Below are 22,702 nucleotides of genomic sequence, written 5' to 3' on the forward strand. Positions count from 1 at the left end.
CTGTGCTGCCAGGTAAGGCTCTTGCTTCCTGTGACTCTGGTGTTGGATTAAGCAGGTTTAAGAATGAAATGTAATGTTATGTTCAGGATTGTAGGTGGCTGGAACCTATCCTGGCAGGATCAGGCACAAGTCAGGAATGATGACACTCTTTGTGAATTATGTCTTTACTCATTAAAAAAATCCTTAAAAGGACTGAACACAATGCAACATTATAGTATTCAAATGAAAATTGTGTTATTGTATTTATTTAGTTCATAGAAATGAAATGAAGGCTGATGGGATGATTATGCCATCAAATATGGAATCAACAGGGACTAATTGTGATTTGGAAGTTGCTTTATTGCTGCAAAACCAGGGCTGACAAGGCTATTATCAGCCAACCATTATAGGTTAATTAAGTATTACCACGATTGTCCCTGGCTAAACTGGAGAGCAAAATGAGAGGCTTAGAGCTTAGAGTGTATAGAATGTATACTGTACTATATTTATACTTCAAATGTCAAATGAAGTTCCATGTAATCAGCAGTGGATGTACCTTTGTGTTTAAGTAGTTTACTTATCAGATATGATGATTTTTATACAATTCTTTCACACTCAAAAGTATAGACACAAGTTATTGTAAGTGCAGCTATGCATGCTTCTGAAAACTCAGCTAGTGCTCACAATTCCTAAAAATGTCTCTAGTGTCTCATCCCACCGATACAGATCTGGTGACCGGAGAGCTCACTTTCCATGTCAGTTTCTTGCGTCTCGTTCAATCTGTGGTCCCTGTCTGCTTTAAAAGGATCGCAGTTATCCCTGTGCCAAAGAAAACTAAAGTGGATTGTCTAAATGACTACAGACCGGTGGCAATCACTCCAATTGTAATGAAGTTTTTTTGGGAAAGTGGTGCTGGAACACTTTAAACAGACTATTTCATATAGTCAAGATCACAATCAGTTTGGGTGGATGGGTTGCATACCACAACTGGTTCAAAAAGGATGCAAGAGTCTTGTTTGTGGACTACAGCTCGGTATTTAATACTATTGTATCAGCAAAGCTATCTACCAGCCTCCTTAAAATGTTAAGACTCTGTGCCATCCGATACAACTGCATTTTGAGTTTCCTGACCAATAGACCTCAGCATGTCCACCTGAGCCTCAACACATGGATTCCACATGGTAGTGTGCTGATCCCCCTTTTGTACTCCTTATTTACCTGTGACAGTGTGGGTTGACACAGATCCAGCTCCATTATTAAACTAATTACAAACAATGATGAGACAGCTTTCAAAGAACAGATTTACCTGCTGACAAAGTGATGCCAGAACAATTTACACCTAATGTCTGCGAAACCAAGTTGATAGTCATGGATTTCAGGTAGCAGACCACACTCAGATGTATAACTCAGGTAATGTTGTAAACAGGATGTGCAGCTTTATATTTTACAGACAGACTATTGTTGATGAACTAAAGTGGGCACAAAACATTTCAGTTTTTGTGGAAAACGCTCACCGGTGCCTTTGCTTCCTCAGATGTCTGACGACAGTTCGCATCTCTCCATTTGTTCTTGCAAACCTCTAAAGATTCACACAATAGTCCATCCTCACTGGCTGCATCACATTCCAGTACAGAACCCGCTCAAATTAAGGACATAAAGCACTGCATAAGGTGGTGAAGGTGGCAAAAATGATTACCAGCACTCATTTCGTTCCTATTCAGGATATACACAACATTCACTGCCTTAAAGAAGAAAACAGTATTGTTAAAGATCTCAGCCATCCAACTTAGACACTTTTCTTAATCCTCCGTTCTGGCAAACAGTACAGGACCACTGACATTTGCATCAGTGAATTCAGGCACAGTTTCTACCTACAAGTCATAAGGGCACTGAACAGTTGATCATAACAATTCAAATATTGTAAGTAATATTATAACTTTAAAAACACTGTATGCATATAAATGTATATACTGTATGTATGTACTTCATATACAGTATATAAAGAAAGACAGAAAGAGTTTATACAAAATACTTTCAAATATATATTGCATATAATTATATACAGTATGTTGCATTCAATGCATTCTTGTGTGTCTTTTGTTGGTATTGTATTATTGTCAGCTATTCTGAGGAGACATGCAAGTAAGAATTTTATTGTACTTTGTGCAAATAACAATAAATTGGAACTTAAAACCTTTGTCAATTTTCTGAGATGGAATATTATTCTCCTGAAAAATTCAATTTACACTTATTTTTGGCTTGAAGGAATGCATCTGATAAGATGCAATGTTCAGATTTCTTATGCCTTTGAACTTTGCTCTGTTAGTATCAACAGGCACAGTATATCCAATTAAATCAGACCTGCCACTTTTACACCAACACCACCAGCCATCGGGCAGTGCATTCTGTTGCCCTCCCGTATTTAAATTTCTTATGCCATTTCAAGCTCATTTTTTTTTTGTTTTTGCTTACAGAAGTGGAGATCCGGTTGGGTCATTTTCAATACCCCATATCCCTTCAAAGGTGCAGGTCAGGTTGGGGAGCATGCACTGGTACAGTATGTTGCCGCACCCATCACATGACAAAACAGCTCAGGATCCTGGTTGGCAACCCCACAGGCATACATACAGTCCAGTCCCACCCTTGAAAATGACCATTTGTCTGCTGCAGCCAGGTGTTTCATGGATGTCCACTCGTGTCCTCAGCAATGAGGATCCTGTGAGCCGGATCACCCATGGGGAATCATACCACATGGCCGTAGTGCCATAACTGATGCTCCCTCACAATGCAGGTAATGTGCCTTACTTGGGACTATGTGAGCAACTGCTCGTTCAACATAAAAGTCAAGCCAGCAGTATTCTAGGATTCTCCAAAGAGACACAGTACTGAAGGAGTCCAATCTTCCCATGGCTGATGGCTGGTGATGCTATCCCAGGTTACTGGATAGCATCCATGTCTCGCAACCATATAGCAAGACAGGAAGCACCAGGACTCTAAAGACTTGGACCTTTCTCCTTTTGCAAAGATATCAGGAGTGCCAGCGACCTCATGACCCCCTACGCTCTTCCAATCCATCTACTGACTTACTGACTTCATAGGAAGAGTCCCCAGAGACTTAAATGTCACTGCTGAGGTAAGTAAACCTCTCCACAGGATTGACACTCTGTCTCTGCAAACAGACACACCTGGATCTTGGTTTTTATCGAGGACACTCGCAAGCCCAGACATTCATACTCCACATTCAGTCTCTCAAGAGCCCTGATCAGAACCTCCATTGACTCAGTGAAGATCACATAGCATCATCAGCAAAGTCAAGATCAGTGAATCTTTCTTCACCAACTGATGCCCCACAGCCACTGGACACCACGATCCTGCCCAACACCTAGTCCATACACACACTGAACAGAGTAGGAGCAAGAACACACCCCTATGAACCCCAGAATCAATTGGGAAAAACGCAGAGGTTCTGCCTCCACTCTGCACAGCACTCACAGTACCAGTGTACAGGTTGGCCATGAAATCCATCAACTTCAGGGGCATCCTGTGAAATCAAACGATGCCCCATGGGGAAATTCAATCAAGTGAGTCGAACACTTTACAAAATTCAACAAAGGTTGCAAAGAAACTCTACCAACCTGCGCTCGATGAGAACACTCAGTGTCAGGATGTGGTCGATTGTAGACCTCTTAGACATAAATCCAGACTGCTCCAGTCTCTGGTAAGCAAGCAAGTGATCACGGATGACCCTAGCAGGGACCTTGACAGCAGTGTTATCGCCCTGCAATTCCCACAATCCAGGCAATTACCCTTCCCTTTCCAGATATGGATGGCATGTCCAATTTTTCAGTCAATTGGGATGATGCCTATCTCCCCAATGGAAGTAAACATTGATTGCAATGCCAGGAGGACAGCCTTACCACCAGCCTGGGAAAGTTCACCCTGGATACCACAGATCCTTGCAGCCTTCTCTGCCATCACCTGGTTCACCACCTGAGCAATCTTAGTGAAATTGGGTGGTTCACAGCTAATTGGAGGATCATCTTCAAGAATTGTGGACCCAGAGATTTCCAATATCCTAACCGGAGGATGAGTGTTAGACAGCTGCTCAAAGTAGCCAGCCCGGCGGGTCCCAACTGCAGCGTCATCAACCATTCCATCACCCGTCCTGACTGCAACTCTCTGAGGAACAGATTCAGATGTACATAGTGGTTCTCTGTAAGCAGGATGTGGGTCACTAGACCATAGATGGTATATCATTTGCTCACAGATTCCTCTAATAAATGCTTCCTTATCTGCTCTCAGAGAACCTCACAGCCGTCCTTCTCATTTTCCAGTTTAGACTGGAGTTTCCATCAAGCCATGCACTGCGACTCCTCTCGATGATATTATGGGTGCCCTGCGAGATGAAATACCTCCTTCTGGGAACACTGGCAACACCAACACAACTCTCACCAACCTTCAGAGTTTTGTCACAGAGTTTTGTCACAGAAGGTCTCCCACATCATATTAGGATCAGCAGTCACACTCAAGTCTACAAGTTCCTCACTCAAACTGCATGCAAACTCATTAGAAACAGTCTGATCTTGGAGACCTGGTTATGACGTTAAACTGCATCCAGCCCTGAAAATGGTCCTCCAACTTGCATGGAAAACATAGAGATTGGTAGCAGGATTGGCCCTCCAAGCACCGTAAAGAATTCAAGCAGCTCTGAAACAACAGACAGGACTCCCTTCTGCTCTCCGCTGGAGTAGCTCTGCTGCTGTCACCCACAGGAGGGCTGCTCACATTATGAATAGGATGAGGTATAGCCCTAGGAAGCCTCATCCCCAGAAGAGTTGAAACGACTGGAAAGCCATTGGAGTCAGGCCTGTTGGGGATCAGAACTGGTGTGATGCTGAGGTGTCGCCCACTGCATGGCAGCACTTGGGTCCCAATTTGTGGCGGCCCATCTGGGTAGGCGTGTGGAATATCTTGTCACTCCGGCATGATGATCATCTTCCTCTGCTGTTGGAGGAGCTTCATGAACTCTGCATTTCAGTGGCAGCACTCTCTGAGGTGCACAGACTTGGGACTGGTCAGAGCTCTCTAGGTGGGTACACCTTTTATTGGTCTGGTCTCTCTGATGGCTGTCTTACTCAGGGAGTAGCTGTTGCTGTGGTGGATTGGCTATTTCTGATGGTGTCCGATGTCACTCCTTTCAACAAGCCTATTATCAGACTAGATTAAGGTGCCTTGTTTGTTATCTCAGTGTATACTCCGACCATGTTGAATGATGTCTCAGTGAAAGAGAAATTTTATTCACCATATCAACTGACAGGGCTGGCTATGAGGATTGTATCGGTCCCTGTGGGTCTGGTGACTGTGGTGAAAGTGGCTCCATGTTTCTTCACTCTGCAAAAGGTCAGGGGCTGTGGATCGCTGGATCCTGGTTCCAGCGCCCTGAGCCGCATCATTGGACTTGGTACTCCAGTACTGGTGGTGTAGCGAAAGGGATTGATTGCATCCTTGTGAGCAGACACTGCAGGCTCCTACAGAACTGCAAGGTCTACAAAAATGCCCGGTTTGTGAATTCTGAGCATAGACTTGTTTATGCTACTCTGAAGATCTAGCTTAGATCCAGTAGGCTACCACCTACTAGAAGAATGAAGCCAGACCTGGACAGATTCCAAGATTAGGCTGTTTCTAATGAGTCTGAAAGTTACACAGAGTAGTTTATTCTGGTGAGTTTCATTCTGCACTGCTGTTGTATTCATTTGATAATAGGATATTTTTAACTCATTGGTTGTTCTGCATAATGTGTGACTCCAATCATTAATGCCCTGTTGCTGAACACTGGACTTCTATTGGAAAAATTATTTTGGGTAGTTTCTAATTCCCCATACACATGTGACCCTGTTATGTGTAAAAGCAATGTGTTTGCTGTTCCCGACACACTTAGTTTGATATTTTGGGTGCTTATCTCAGAATCTGAGTACAATTCAAAAAGCAACCCTGAATGGGGCAATGTCCATTACCAGCACTCAGCTGCCTTCCATTCAGGATATGCACAACTTTCACTGCCTTAGAAACAAAACAGTATTATTAAAGATCTCAGCCATCCTGCACAACCACTTTTCTTATTCCCTCCTTCTGGCATACAGTACAGAACAACTGGCGCTCACTCCAGTAGATTCAGAAATCATTAGTATTAAAAGATATTTCAACATCAAACATTTAACAATGAAAGCATAAACAGTCATAAATTTTCATTTTTTCTTCATTTGGGCAAAATGCTAAATCCTGTTGTACTTAAGTAATCAACCTAATTCATAATAATGATGATAAGTATATTCTTAAAAATAATGTTCTTTAATTGAATTTCACTGTTCTTTACTGGGTTGTGTGGTTTCTTGTAGAACTATCACTTTACAAAGCACCATTCTGGGAAGAGTTCTTTGTGCTTTGAAAAACTTCCTAATATTTAGAGAAAAAAAACTGAAATCTTTAATGTATGGTAGGCTGCAGGACACTAACAGATTAAGAAAACCTGGATTTAGCCTGTGTTATATATGTATGCAGCAAGAGTCCTTTCAAAATCATGAACCATTGGTATTTTAATAATAATAATAATAATAATTCTTTACATTTATATAGTGCTTTTCTCACTACTCAAAGCGCTCTCCACACAGGGAGGACCCGGGAAGCGAACCCACAATCTCCTTACTGCAAAGCAGCAGCACTACCACTACTTTATAGAGATATAGCCATCTATTCATGGTTATATACTGTATGGAGCCTGTTTTGGATCAAAATAAATAAAGGTTATTTCTGGAACCTTCATGTGGGTGAGTCTTTTGAGGACTGAAAAGGTTCCCATCTTTATTTTTAAGAGTGTACTTGTACTCCAATACATCAAGATGTATAAAGTGCACACAGTCTTTAAATTGCATCATAAAAAAATAATTAAGCTGGTTACATAATGGGCTTCAGCTTCAAGCCCCAAGGTGGAACTGATTGTTTGCATGCTGCACATACGCACTAATAAGCAAAAACAGTATACAGGTATGAAAATACTACTCCAGTGTCCAATGAGGTGTCTGAGCAACCTAGACACAGGCTAGTGGTGCCAGACACAAGGAAAATTTCACATACTCCAAAAAGAAAGAATTTCCTATGTAGGAAACTACACTATGTGTGTATAATGAAACATTGAAAACAAATTACGATGACTATATTAAGTTTATTATAAATATTTTAACATTAAAAAATGAGGCAAGTTTATTTGTACAACAGCGCCATATGCAGGGGGAAAAGGCATTGTCCGACCAACCTTTAATGCAGACACGCCATCGAAAAAAATTCTTGCTAATTGGCATTCACATTATCCAAGAAGAAATATTTCTATAAATACGAAAATACACTGGATGTATAATAGAGAACTGAAGAAACATTACGACTATGTTGAGTTTGCCATAAACATTTTAAGAATGCGTTAAAAAAGCGAGGCAACTTTATTTGCACAGCATCGCCATCTGCAGGGGGAAAGGCAATGTCCAGCCTACCCTTAATGCACACGCCGCTGAAAATCATCCTTGCCAATTGGCATTCATTTATTTTCTTAACACTCTTTTCCTTTTCGTCCAGCATTACAATAAAACAGAATAAGAAACGAGTGCAGGGCATGAACCATCTACGGCTGAGATGCCAAGGGCAGGACACACTTGCACTCACCCATTGACACACCTGGCCAGCCAGTGGACAACCTTAACCTATGGTATATCTAGGAACATTAATGTAACACAGAAATCCACTCACATGCTGCAACTGAGAAGGCACTGCATCCAGAAATAGAACGGAGAAGAATTACTGAGACGCACGATTTGTACACAATAAAGGGGGATTTTTTTATTTAGATTGAATCGTCTCTTTAAAATGAAGCTATTTATTTTTTAAACCATACATATATAATACGAACAAAATTGTGACGAATTACGCTATTGCTTACAATTCGTTTGAATGAATTTGATCACCAACCCTTTTCGTTTCACCGTGAGCGCGCCACTTAACATATTCCCCGCTGCGCACTGCTTGCGCCTTCTCGGCCCCCGTAGCGGCGGTTGCCAGGCATTCGGACGGGCGCCGAAATTCCTGCGGGGCCCGGAAACTTTCTGAGCAGTAAGAGCTGGGTCTGTGGATATCAAGAAAGAAGGCCGTTTGAACAGTAAGGAATGAAGTCGCGGTTGGCAGCTTATTAAGAGGTGGAAACCATTTGATTTTGTACTTGTGAAACAGAAGGAGAGGAGGCGGGTTGCAAACGAGGCGATATAAAGGTACGAAGGGGAGGAGAAGTAATCGCGAGCACAGCGGCTTGTAGTCGCACGCTTTCCTGAGAGTTTACGAAGAGATCCGGCCCACACGGGGTTAGTGGGGACAGGCTAACTAGGCGGGGCGCTTTTTTTGGGTTTACATGAGACTGTGCAAGACAGTTATTCGCATCTCTTGAGCAAGTTTGTCACAGCCACGTTCCGCTTTACTCCAATTGCGACAAAGAATTGACGAGTATTTCATAAACCCACTCTTGCTCGTATTTTCTTCCTTTTAAATTGAACACTGTTTCACAGCAGAAAATGAAAAAAACTTCCAGTCGAGAAAAGGACGCAAAGAAACGAGAAATAGTGACAAAATCGCATTATAAACAAGAAAGCGACATTATCAACCTGCCAATCATAGTTATGCACTGCTATATTCTTGTTCTCTTTTCTTTAACTCTGACGCATTCTAATGTTTTACTAGTCAGTTCCATGAATACGCATTCTAATGTTTTATTAGTCAGTTCCATGAATAATCTATTCTCTCGTTTAGCTAGATGTACAGATTAAGCAGTAATTTCAAATTTGCATTTTTGGTCGTTCTTGCTTAACGCTGATCTCTTGATGATCGGCAGCTGAACCCAGCAGCATTCGTAGAGGTGGTTGATTCTCCCAAAACAATGTATTGAAGTTTCTATTAATCGTCACATTTAAAATGCCCGTGCTTTAATAAATGTTTATAAAATTGGGGTTTAGTAATTAAATATTTCACTACCTATTATACTTTATGTATAATTTGTATTTGACAAGTACAATTAAATTTAATTAAAGTATAAATTAATAAAACTGAAATGGACTACAGTTTTATCTTATATTTAAAGCCCAGTGGGGGTGTGTGTTTGTTCTTTATACAATTCCAGAACCTTGATACAGTGTCAACAGAATTTTGCACACATATCCCACTTTGTCGGGAAGAGACAATAGACTTATTGGGGATTCAAAATTTTGACCCAGCATTTGCCATTGTTCTTTTTTAATACAGTGAGTTTTAAGGACAGTACCTTTTCTTATATTTTGACCCCTGAAATTAATTTAGTTTATTTCAGGGCTCAGAAACCAGGAAAAGGAACTGTCCTGTATTTGAGCAAATTGATTTTTGATCTACAGTTATTGCTGTAATAAATTATTCCATCCAGGATCGCACCCATCCCAGCAAGCATCGTGCACGAGGCAGGAACAATCCCTGGATGGGGCGTCCGCTCATCACCATGGCTGCACCACCATGCCCCTGCATATTTAATACATGCTTTAATGCATTTTCATCATGAAAGTGATATCAAGTATACTTCTTGGTATTCTAAAGTGTTCAGAGATCTGTAATATCATGAATGTAATGTATTCTCTGTGGCTATCACTGCCTGTTCGCACCTGTCGGTGTAAGAGAAAGCCTGTTTAAGAAGCACATATCGATAATGACTGGGTCGGGGAACACTTAGCACATGAAATGCTACATAGTCTGTTTTAGTTACAATGGGGTTTGAGAAACTCTAATAAATTAAGCATTGCTTTTAAGATGAAGTTTACGACATTATACTTTAATGACAAAATACACTTTAAGATTAAAATGGAAATTTCAAGAGTAAAGATGAAATTTCCACTGTAATCTCGACATAGACCTTTTCTTTGAGACGGTGGGCTGCGACTCATCTTTTCATGTCAACTTAGATGTGCGATCACTCCTTTTTTATATTGGGCATAGTGTGACTTTCTGAACTTGACCTTTTGACTGCCTCAACCACATAGTATCGCTTCAAAAATTTCCTTTTGTTGCTTTTACCATTACTTACGCAACCAAATAGTGCATTTTTCCTTGCCTACACTTCACTGAGCAGGACCCGCAATTCTCATTCCAAAAATCCTTCTTTCTTACACATGCTTCTGCCATTGTCTTTAAAGAAAACATTGAACAGAAGGGACTATTTATATTGATTTGCATATTCAAATAGACATAATTCTGGGAGGAGTTGGGGTGGGGCTGTAGGTGCATGCATGTGAGTTAAAATTCACATTGATTGGGATTTATTAAGGGAACGTGCATTGAACTTTCCTTGTGCACAGTTTTATGCATCCAGATTTGTTGTGCATACGCACATTTGTAGTTTTGTCTGTATGCCATGTTTAACTGTGAATTCTACGCAAGGTGTCCATACATGAGGCCCTTGAAGAGGTAGCTAACTGAAGTATAACAAGTGGCAATCCAATAATACCATAAGTAACTCACTTACTCTTATGTATCTGTTTGATAGTAGTTCTTTTAGTGTTGTTTTAAATGTTTTAGTGTTGTTTTAAAAATGTTTGTTTTAAATGTAGCTCATTGATCCTAACTGAAAGAGTTTGTGGCACAGGGGAGCTGCTGCTGGGAAATTGCCTTATTTGGAAAGAAGCACAATTTTTGCTGCTGTTTAGATTGCATGTGCACAGATGGCACAGTTCAGCAAAATCCAGGTTTTAATGTTAAAAAGGTATGAATATTAGAACGTCTTAACTAAAATGGTTCTTTACTCTGTCCACGTTCTCAAGTTGGCGCAGACAACCTGAAGAACTCCTATCCAGCCGCCCTTACAACACCAGAAAGCAGCAACCCGGAACAGCCACTTGCGAACTATACAGTAGTGAGTGCTGTTGCAGTGTAAAGGTTTTCTTCTTATTTTTTCTATTTGTCTCCTACAGTATGTCTAAAACAGAGGTTTTTAGAAGATGTTCTGAGTGAATTCACTTGCATGTTGCACAGGATTTTTGTTGGATTATTATTATTACACATTTAGATGATACCCTACTGATTAAAACATTGAGCAGGTTGCTTTTGAAAAAGTAAAAATAATTGCCAACGAATATAATAATAACACAATTATATAGCACCTTTCACATGCTCAATGTGATTGACATCAAGAATTTTAAATGAACGTGTGGATTTATGTATGTATTTTCAGATGTTCTTGTCACTGTTTTTATAAATAATACATGTTTAAATATGATGATGGCAATAACAAATGATGGAAATTAAAAAAAAAAAAAGTTTGTTATGCAGTCATTGTCCCTTTGTCCCTTCAGAACAAAGCAGAAGCTGCACCAAAGTTGTCAGTGGAAAAATTAATTTTTACTGAAAGTTTAACATGTAACTATTCAGTGCTCAGTGGTTGTAAAAGTATAGAATATTGTTTTTTTTACCTCAGTCCTCTCTTCAAGGGATTGAAGGGAGTTGCCTTTCTCCTTCGTCTTTCATTTAGTAAACATTACAATAAATTAAATCACATTATATCAAATATGCCTAGCAGCCAGTTTCATAAAGTCTATGATGAATGATGTCTATCTCAATTGCCTGCATTTTCCTAATTTATCAAGAGTGTCGGAATTTCCCATTTGCACAGAAATATTGCATATCCATGGGTAGTGCTGGGCGGTATACCGGTTCATACCGAAAACCGTTTATTTTTTTTATGATATGGATTTTTCTTTTACCGCAACACCGGTTTAAATTGCCTAAATGACGTTCTGAACGTGGCGCAGCGGGAAACTGTTCAAGTGGGGACCTTTTTCACTGCTACACCGCTAAACACAGATTTGTTGCACTAGGGCTCTTTTTCACTGCTACACCACCAAATCGTGGGCGGTAGCATTGGAATGCCGCGCGGTGAAAATGGACAGAGAGCATTCCGAAACTGAACTAAAAGTAAAGTTGAACATAATGAACAGAAGAACTTTTGCCGAAAAAAAGGAGTCACGTCCGTCGCCTGGAGATACTTTAGTTTTAAAAGGTCAGATGTGTAAATACTGTTTCTATACTACTGGATAATACTGCAAGCCAAGTTGTACTTGTTTTATTTGTTTTCAATACAGTGTAATGTACCTGGGTACTGTGTAATAGTGTGACAACATATTGACTTTATTCTCGACATTTCCACTTTAATCTTGACGCTTATGACGAGAATAAAGTCGACATGTTGACTTTATTCTCGTAATTTGTCATTAAAGTAGAACATCGTAAACTAAACTTTATTGTAAAATGAATATTTAATTTACTAGATTTTCTCAAACCCCGTCATAAGTTATATAGCATATTAAATGCTTTGTGTTAAGTGATTCTTAAACTGACTTCTTCTTGCACTAAGAAGAGGCGCCGGCAGCGATCGCCACACAGAATACATTCACTTAATGATCTTCTTGCTCTCTGAACATTTAGATAAATAAGTATTTAAGATAAATACTTAATATAAGTTTCATGGTGAAATGCATTAAAGCATGCATTAATCATATGGGGGCACGGCGGCGTGCCTGCCTTGCATTCGCATGTTTTTCTGGTGGGTTTACTCGGCGCTTCAGTTTCCTTTCAAAGTCATGTAGGATGTGGGGTTGTGCTATATTGACCCTGCTAATGTATGTTTTGCTTGTATTCATCCTGCGATGTGCTGGTGACTCGTTCAGAGATGGGCGCAACTCTGAATGGATGGCATAATTAAACATGTATAACAAAGATATTTTTAAAGTTCTGAACACTCCATGGGCTAAGTTTATAACTAGTTTTAATTTCACAAAGACGTTTATCGTGTGGTGATTGGTTATGTGGTGAAAGAAAAAGGAAGGATAGGAACTGGGGTTTTGGTACATCAGATAGAGACAGCATGCATGCAATAAAGAGAGCCCGCTCAGAAGAACATGCATTGAATTCTGTGTTCGTGTCTCCGACCAGCAGATCACAAACCCAACATTTACACAATATTTAAGTTAAACCTGTGCGATAGCTATTCATACATCCAGTTTTTTGGAGCCTCGTCACACCTGCCATAAAGTTCTCTACACTGAACATACACCTGGGGACCCCTTACTGCGAGGGAGCAGCACTACCGCCTCACTACCGTGCATGTGTAATACCTGCTTTAATGCATTTCATCATGAAAATGATATCAAGTATTTATCTTAGCATTCTAAATTTTCAGAAAGCAGGAATATCATGAAGTGAATGGATTCTGTATGGTGATCGCTGTCTTCTCTTAGTGCGGAGGAAGTCAGTTTAAGAAGCGTAGTGATTAACCACTGGGTCGGGGAACGTAACACAAAGCATTTAATGTGCTGCATTAATTTATGACGGGGTTTGACAAAATCTAGTAAATTAAACATTGATTTTAGGAAGAAGTTTAGTTTACGACATTTTACTTTAATTATGAAGTAAACTATGAGAATAAAGTGGAAATGTCGACTTTAATCTCGACGTAAACAGCGAGAATAAAGTGGAAATGTTGACTTTGTTCTCGACATATAGTTTGTTTTTTTCTTCCCAGTATAGCTTAGCTTGAAGCAAGGTCCATATTAATGTAGTTTGCCTAAATGATGGTTCAGTTGGTAAAGATGTCATCACCAAGTTGCACTTGTTTTATTTTATTTTAATTTGGTGAATACTGTGTAATGCACCTGGGCTTGAAGTCTTGAAGTAATAGTGCAACTATCAGTAATAATACTATTATTTATTTTATTGTTATTATTTATTAGTTTAAATATTATGCAGTTTAATGATGATAAAGATGTTTAAAAAGTCACTTTAACGTGTCAGTGGACAGAGATTGTTAACATTAACAGAAAGTGTAGTTGGTTTACAAAAAATATTTACTATTTATTCCTTTTCTAAGACATATTCAGTGCAATACAATTTTTGACAAGCACTTCTGGGTATTTTACTAAGTCTAAATGCCTCTTTGTATGGTTGAAAATATGTTGTCAAAATTATAGTTTGTTTTTGCAAAATTTGTTCAATAAAAAGGTTCTATATTTTGACTGCATCTGTCATGCAATGTGATACCTTCTCCATTAGTGCCACCCCCTTGAAAACTATCACTTTATGGGGGCAATGCAAAACTGTATTAATACTTGTGTGCACATTAAAATGTTTTTTTTTGTACAATGTACAATACTCTTGACAGTGGAATAGGTTATTCTTAGCCAGTAATTGCAGTGGAAAATGTGGTTAACATCCACTCGTGCATGGGGGAAAAAAATACCGTTGAATACTGTGAAACCGGGATAATTTAGAAAAATACCGTGATATAGAATTTTGGTCATACCGCCCACCCCTATCCATGGGTCAGAGTTGCTTTAAATATAAACATAAGTTCCCCTGTCAGTTTTTCTTTTATGAATTCGACGCTTGCATGGGAAGTTGTATACTTGCATTTCAAGTCTCTTTTTGTGTGTATGCAAACTTTATAAATGAGATGAGACCCATGATGTAGTCACTAGACTAATTGTTTACAAAGAAATCGTTTGTGGCAGGCTGATTTTCAATTATCTCTTTATTCATATTTTAAGCTGAGAGCCAGTTTAAGTAATGTTTTTCCCAAATAATAATGTTTTCTTAACCAGCCATTATGCTGAAACAGAAACTGACTATGGGTGGGTGGCTGTGGCATTTTGTAGTTGCTAATCTCAAACTGGAAACAGTTTTTCACCTGGTCTCTCATTTATTTCATGCAACCTATTAATATAATTTTATACAATGGCACCTGTAAAATAGTCATTCATTGTGGTAAATTAAGTGATCATTCATTGTCTTGGATTTTGTAGGATGGGGGTTTTATTGTTTTGATTGTGAAACCTAACAAATATGTAGTGCCCACCTATAGTATTGCACATGTAGAAATAACTGTTTTTTATGGAGCACTCAAGACTGCCCGCAAAAGAAGTGAATTTCATTTTTATTTGTAGGCATTTTCTGAACATATATGCTTTACTGTTTAATAATAGCACTTTTGGTATTCTGTTCTTACACTTTAGTTGAGCTAAGTATCATACAGAGTTATTTAAAATTGATTAACTTAATAGAAAACTTATTAGTAGGTGGTAAATTCTTTGCACAAAAAATGTATCATACCTGAGGCTTGCTGATGTCACAAATACTTTGTGTTTTTGTTTTTTTTTTCTTTTAAATATGCTAAATTGCTACACTAACCTTTTGCATCAGCTATGTTCACTTACAGTTTGTTTTGAGGGTTTTCTTGTTTTAGACGCCTTTTCAGCACATTAAGTTGTTTTAAATCTGAGAATTGATCAAATTTCTCTTGTTCCATTTCTTGATGTGTTTGCGTGCTTGGTCTTGTGGTAGCGCTTTAAGTAGTGAGACAAATGCTATATGAATGTAAATTATTTTATTATCTTCAATATTTTTTTTAAATTGCAAATTGCAATCTGTGTATTTATCACCAATACTGATGGGAGATTTTGAATCATTTTGCAAGAACTTTCGAACTTTCAGCATACTTCAAACACCTTACAGTAATGCCTTATGCTTACACAATGGAGATGGTTATCCACTTTGTTATTTCTGATTTCTAGGTGCCACGGTATCTTCTTCTCCTTGAATATATACCAGTAGCTTGAATTTGTCTTGTCAAGTTCCTTTGCTTTTTCCGTGGTTATCTCTGGTCAGATTGACCCTGAACTGGATGAAGTGAATACGTATAATGGATAGATTTGTGCCATGGTTCATCTTGAGAATTCTTCTTTCTGTTTTTCATATTTCACGAGCAGTTTCTAATCCTCACTTTGGTTTATGGCTTTAGATTTCAAGCAATGATACCAAATTGTAAAAAAAAAAAAAAAAAAGAAAAGCCGTACATACTCACATGTGTACACAATCAATGCATCAAACAATAAGTGATGGTCAATACTTAATACTTAAATGCACACCTAAATATGGGTCAGCATCATAACTATTACTAAGGGGCTTCGCCCCCTGCTTGCTTCGCTGGTGTTGGGTAACCCGAAATACATCGATGTATGTATGAGATATATTGGAGTGTAAAGGTGTAGATTACGAACAAAGGAAGTAAAGAACCCATAGCATGGCACATTACCTTGAATGAGTTCTCCTTGGTATGGAGTATCTATAACTTTAACTGTAAAGTCAGATGAACGCCGAACTCTTGAGAAGGCTACATAAAGTTGTTGGTTCCATCAGGACGTAAATGCAGGACAATATCGCGGTCAAATGGAGGCTCACCATCTTTACTTTGAAAGACAATTGCAACTTCATTAACGATGGGAAGATTGTATCGTCTTGGATCGTGTTCTTTGTCCTATATTAACACTAAAGCAATTGTAGTTGGCGCTACACGTTCAGCATCTGCTTTTGTATTGGCCTCCCTTTCAACCTCATGTAGCATCTTTATAGACTTAGCTAATGTGTGATTGTTTATGACTTCAGCGACGTTTCTCATTATCAGCTCTGTGCATTGCTTGTTTTCAGGAAAGTTCATTCATTGATAGATTGCGTCATCTGGATCTAACACGTAGATTTGTGCATATTTGCGTTCGTGATGTGGTTCAGGGTGCACTGTTCCAATCCGATGTAATATTTGTCCACATACGCGAAAGCAGTACGGGCCTTTACCAGCTGGTGGCCAGATATTTACACCAGTAGATGCAAAAGCAAATGAACTATTGTAGGATCTAATGCAGTCCATAATGCCTGCTTTGCAGACGCGCGTTGTAGGCGCCTGCGTTCATTGATTTTATCTAGGCGGGCTCGTTTTTGTATCTCCATCAGTTGTGGTCTTTCGTTTTGAACCTGTGCCTGCTTTGCTTCCGCAGTTTCAGATGTGCGTTGTAGGCGTCTATGTTCATTGTATTTGTCCATGCGGGCTCGCTCTTGTAGCTCCTTTAGTCGAGCTGTTTGGTTTTGGAGCCGAGACAGTTTTGCTTCTGCGGTTTCAGACGCGCTTTGTAGGCGCCTACGTATCCATGCGGGCTCGTTTTTGTAGCTCCGTTAGTTGAGCTGGATCGTTTTGGAGCCGTGACCATGACTCTATTAGTTATTCGTTGTCTACCGTTAGTAATATGGATAATTGCACTTACTGTTAATACGGAGCGTTTTCTGTGGTTGTACTGTTAATAATGCATCACTGTAATGTGATCCACATATGCTATATGGTTTGGACGTGTGAGGATGCCGTACGTCTAATACGGAGAGTTCGTTTATTCTTATTACCCGGACCATGCTGTGTAGTGTGAACTATTGTAGGATCTAATGCAGTCCATAATGCCTGCTTTGCAGACGCGCGTTGTAGGGGAGGATGCCGTACGTCTAATACGGAGTGCCTTTCGTACTTTCACGCGCCTTCCGTGCTATCTTTGTGGACCTGTGGGGCCTCCGTAGCCTCTTCCGTTTGACTCTGGGGTGCAGCGCAGAATCCTCTTTTTTGTGTGGCTGTGTCGTTAGTCGATAGCTATGGGCGCGTTGTTGCTTCATTTCTTATTCACGTTAGTTGAGCTCTTTCGTTTTTGGGCCGTGACTCCTTCATTCGCGGTGGATCAGACTTCGCTTGCGGTTTATGAGACGCGCGCTGTAGGCGCCTGCGCACTATGTTTCCTGGTCCCATCGCCGTGTACCTGCGTCCGTGCCCTCCGGGTTACCATTCTCGGTTAGTAATATGAATGTTATACATATTGTTGGATGTGTACTAAAATTTTGACTTTGGTGTTGATATTAGCTTTTGGACTTCGATACTGAAATGGTACCAAGGCAAAAAATGTATAACTCCCCATTCCCCATGCATCAAATAAACACACAAGTTTGTACAGTCCATCAATTCAAGCAACGATTTCCCCTTTGAATTATGCAGGGTATTGTAAAGTAGAGCGGAGGGATGTGCTTATACTTTGAACTTCTGGTTCTGTGTTATTTTAAAAATGGGATTTTTATTAATATTTCGCGTCAAGTGATAAATCATAAATGTTTTGATATACCCAGAAAATATAACTTTGAGTACTATTCATCACACATTATAATTGATTTGAGTATACAGAAATACTAGTTTTAAATTCACTAGCTAGATATTTTTGAAGGGCACTGAATTTCATATCATGCATCTTTACAACATGAAGAATTCTGAGACAGTGTATCTAAATACTACTAGGGGGCTTCGCTCGCCAACCCCTGTGTTTGGTTAATCTGATATACAGTTTACATTTTTTTTCTCTTTGGAATTGTTTCAATTTCATTATTTGCACTTTCACTTTAAAGCTTCATTAAAAACAACTTTATTTGGAGACACATTGTGACAATGCCCGTAAGTGAATATTGTTTCTGTTTCTCTAATAAATAATCTGACTTTTTCTAATGTTTGTCCCAGTGATTTATCAATTGTCCTAGCAAATGCTATTCTCACGGTAAACTGTAAACATTTTAATACGAATGGAATATGACGATCTTTTCAATTACACCTGGCTCTGATGATTAATCACCTTTTGTTTGCGGTAATGCGATCTTTTCTATCTTCTCTTTGATACTGTAGCGAATGACATGATAAAGTGTCACAAAAGTTTTACTTGAACAATCGCCGACTTCCTAACCCCAAACACAACTTTCTAGCACCCTCTCCAACGCCCCCCCTTACCGCATCAATCAATACCCCGCTGTCAGTCTTCCGTGCTGTACTCCGCCCTCCCTCCTTCGGACCTAACAGTCACTTAAAACCAAACAGCCCTCAACCTTGGATTTTTCTGCTTTCATATTCTGTACTTTTCTCTGCATGTGTATCACACCATCGTTTGTTGGAGCCTTTCGAATTCCACTGCTTTCATAATCTCTTATCTGCCTTTTTTTCTCTCCAACGCCTTTGGGTCTCTACTCTCCATATCGTACTTATACGCTTTATATGTGCTGAGAGCACATGATCTGTGTGTACCACACGACTGAGTGTTTTTTGATGGCTGAGCTCTTATATGATATCTTTTGTAAGTAAGGCGTGTCTTGCAGGAATGTCGTGTTCCACGATTCACATATGCTGTGGAGTCCGTATCTATCCTGAAATACATTAATCGAGCTCATTCGTTTTGGAGCCGTGCCCACTTTTCCCGCGACATTTCAGACGCGCGTTGTAGGCGCCTGCGTTCATTGAGTTTATCCAGGACTTTTGTGGACTCCGTAGTGTCGTTACCGCTTTACGTACTATCTCGGGTTTGATTTGTGAACCTTTGTGGACTCCGTAGTCTGTACCGTTTCACTCTGGGGTGGGGCGCTGACTCCTCTTGTTTGTGTGGCTGTGTCTTTCGTAGTCTCTCCCGTTTCACTCTGGGGCGGGGGGGCTAATTCCTTGTTTTTGTGTGGCGCCTGCGCACTATGTCTCCTGCGTCCATATCCGGTTTACCATTCTCGGTTAGTAATATGGATTGTGGCATTAATACAGAATTGTGAGAAAAGTGTATTTGTCTTCTTGGCCACGGGTGTTTTTAATTTTCCAACATTCTCAATCTTGTGATATTACTAGGGGGCTTTGCCCCCTTCTCACTTCGCTCGTCAACCCACGGGTTTGGTCCTGTGGAAATACGATTTAGTGTTTTTTTTTATGGGAATTGTTACATATGCGTTATGTTCACTTTTCATTTTAAAACTTCAGTAAAAACAATATTTGGAATTGGTCTTACAGTGTGATCATGCAATGTATAACTGGCCGTGAGTGAATATCGTTTCTTTGTCTCTTGTAAATAAACTGACTTTTTCAAATGTTTGTCCTTGTGATTTGTTAATCGTCCTTGCAAAAGCTATTCTCACGGGAAACTGTAAACGTTTTAATACGAATGGCATATCAAGATCTCCTTTTCACCCAAACAATGTTTCGAGTTCATTCAATAAAAATAAGACTTTTTGATAAAAGAATCTACTTACGGATGTGAGAATATCCAGAGCCGTTGTAGCCGGTGGCATTGTTCTCAAGAAGCTGCAGCTTTCTGGCAAATGTGGATTGCACTTAATTGTAAGAAATAAATCTGGCCGACCAATAGTTCTGCATATTGCCATTACATCATGATATAACTGTTGCAATGCTCTTGGACTACCTTGATATGATGATGGTAATATTTACCTTTACCTATTTTGAATTTGTCTGAACTCTTGATCTGTGAATTGTGAACGTGATCAATGAGACCTTGCATATGTTCCGTTCTCAGTTTAGCTTGATTCGTTTTAATAAAGAAGATAAGATTAGCTGCGACTTTTACATACGCATTAATAATGTAATGTTGAGATAGACGTTGAGATGACAGAAGTTGGTTAAATACATGGGAATGTGTCACTAATTTTGACTCGAAATATTGTGTGGGTGTTGTTCGTTTTTCTGAATGCGTTTGTTTCATATTGTACGACCATCCTGTTTTGCCATCTGGGAAAAGCAAAGGAAAAAGTAAAGGGTCGGCATGTGGCGATATATTTGACATAAATGACGAATCATGCTTTGCCTTTGGATATACATGAATATCTACTCTGCCTTTGATATCTCCGTCTTTTCGAAATTATTATTGCTGACAATTTGTCACATGCGGATTTATTATAAATGCGACTGTGATCTTTTGGATTCATATAGAAATCCAAGAAAATTTCATTGTCTGTGTTTTGCTGATAATTTTGCGTAAAGTGCGATACTTTTGGATGTATGGATTTGTATCCATTATTGTCTGTATAATTTCTATTACGTCAGATCATTTAACTCTTTCGATTCTATGTTGCATCGCTTCTCCATGATCATACAGACGCACCTGACCAAATTGTGTTGTCTTCAAAATTAAACTTGTCGTAGCTGTAATTGTTGCTGGAACACAGATTCTCATAGCGTATGGTCCATTATTGTGTAAATCAACATTTTGTGCAGTGAATGATGCTAACGCGAAAAGATTATTGTAGACGTGTATATTTTGCCTGTAGTTTTGTGGATTTCACTTTCACCAAACAACACATCTTTGAATTCTTACAGAAATGCCTCTTCATTGGGAAGCAGCAGTACTTTTCCTGATGGCAACACGAATTAGACGATCTACAAGTCTCTGACTTAAACTTAAAAGCCTTATAATATCTACATACTTACGACATATCACCTATGTCTACATATTCAATCTCTTTTTGCTGTTCCGTTATTTCAGCTAGTACTAATTTACGTTTGTTTGTGGAAATCTGATTGATCTGTACTTTTTTTTTTTTTTTTTGCCACTTTCGAATTTTAGTACTGTCATATTTTTAAACTAGCTCTGCGTGTGTATCGTGCCAAGGTTTTTGAATGTCTTTATAAAGTTCTGTGCATTTTACTCTGTCTTTTATTTCTGACCCCGTTTGGACCTGCAAGGTTTTCAATTCCACTTGTTCTGGGCTGATTATTACTTTCCTTGCCTAGGTCACTGTCTCACGGGAACATGCTTCCAATGGATGTCAGTATGGCATGACTTGACCGTGTCACGGGAAGTGAAAGTGTCACTCTCTCTTTAGAAGATCATGTCTCATCACAAGATTTTCTTTTATAATAGAGAGATGTAAGATTCTCTTTAAGAATACTGTGATATTAGTTTTTTTTTTTTATATTTTAACACTATAAAGACTATATTGCCATGTTGTCACTGTTCAGATAATTTTGAATTAAATTCCAGAAAATGTAAGTAAAATTTAGATGCTGAATGTAGTTCCTCTCTGTGTAATAAATTAGTATTTCAAAAATTATACTAAAAATGTAGACACTACTTTTTATAGGAAAAATTAAATGAGCCCATAAATTTCACCAATAGATGCTTAACTACTAAAACCAATACTTAATTCTCTACTAAATTGCCATTATGGGTGATGCTGGTGTGAAATTATTAGGACTTCTGATTTTAATATCATGCTTGGTTACTTTGTGAATGTAGTCTGTACATTCTGTTTGTTAGTGATGGACAATATCGGTTTTAATAATACTGGCATAATTTTAAGGATGGTTAGTTTTTGTAATACTGTGACTTTATCACAATGGACAAGACATGTACTATACATTTAATCTAAGTAATCACCAAGATACAAAGGGTTGAGTTGCAAGTTTTCACATTTAGGATGGGTTGTTTTTAATTCATTTTTAAATTCCCTTTTTTAGTGTTACATGTATTATATGAACTGGGATTAAGCAGGTTTAGAGAATGGTATGGTATATGCATAGTTTAGACTCAATATGAAATTTTTGATTTAGTGCTACGAAAGATAGATAGCAGAAGCCTTGCAGACCAGCATCTTTTTGTTCTTTCATGTAGCAACTGTAATTCTTCTAATGCAGCCACAATTGCAGCTATTGCCACCACTCCTATGTCTACTTCATCTGGGCTTCAACTTCTACTTCTTGCATCCCTTATCCTCCCACTGCAGTGGAAGAAATTGAGACAGAAGGCATAAACAATCCAACATAGGAGTTTGAAGAGCTCAGTGTCTCTTCTCTTCATCTTTTCCAGCCTCTCACTGTCACAATCATCCATCCCACAGCAGTCATAATAACACTGCCTCCACCTCTTATCTTTGTTCTCTATTTGTTTAATTAATGTTATATTTAAGGTGACCAGATGCCCAATTTTTCCTAGAAATTATTGGTCCAGCCAGGTTTTAT

At 39.0% G+C, this 22,702-nt stretch overlaps 1 protein-coding gene across 3 annotated transcripts in view; it reads left to right on the top strand.

Annotated features, from left to right (window-relative positions):
• Window positions 1-8,073: 8,073 nt before the first annotated feature.
• nedd1 (NEDD1 gamma-tubulin ring complex targeting factor) overlaps window positions 8,074-22,702 on the top strand; it is a 753,979-nt gene continuing 739,350 nt past the window's right edge. For 2 of the 3 annotated variants that reach the window (XR_007934374.1, XM_028809027.2), the window contains exon 1: window positions 8,074-8,216. The gene's annotated coding sequence lies outside the window, so the exon portion shown is untranslated. Of the gene's footprint in view, window positions 8,289-22,702 lie in introns of all 3 variants that reach the window. The other variant, XM_028809018.2, reaches the window with a different exon arrangement.

This window comes from Erpetoichthys calabaricus, chromosome 1, assembly GCF_900747795.2.
Source record: "Erpetoichthys calabaricus chromosome 1, fErpCal1.3, whole genome shotgun sequence".
Lineage (NCBI taxonomy): Eukaryota > Metazoa > Chordata > Cladistia > Polypteriformes > Polypteridae > Erpetoichthys > Erpetoichthys calabaricus.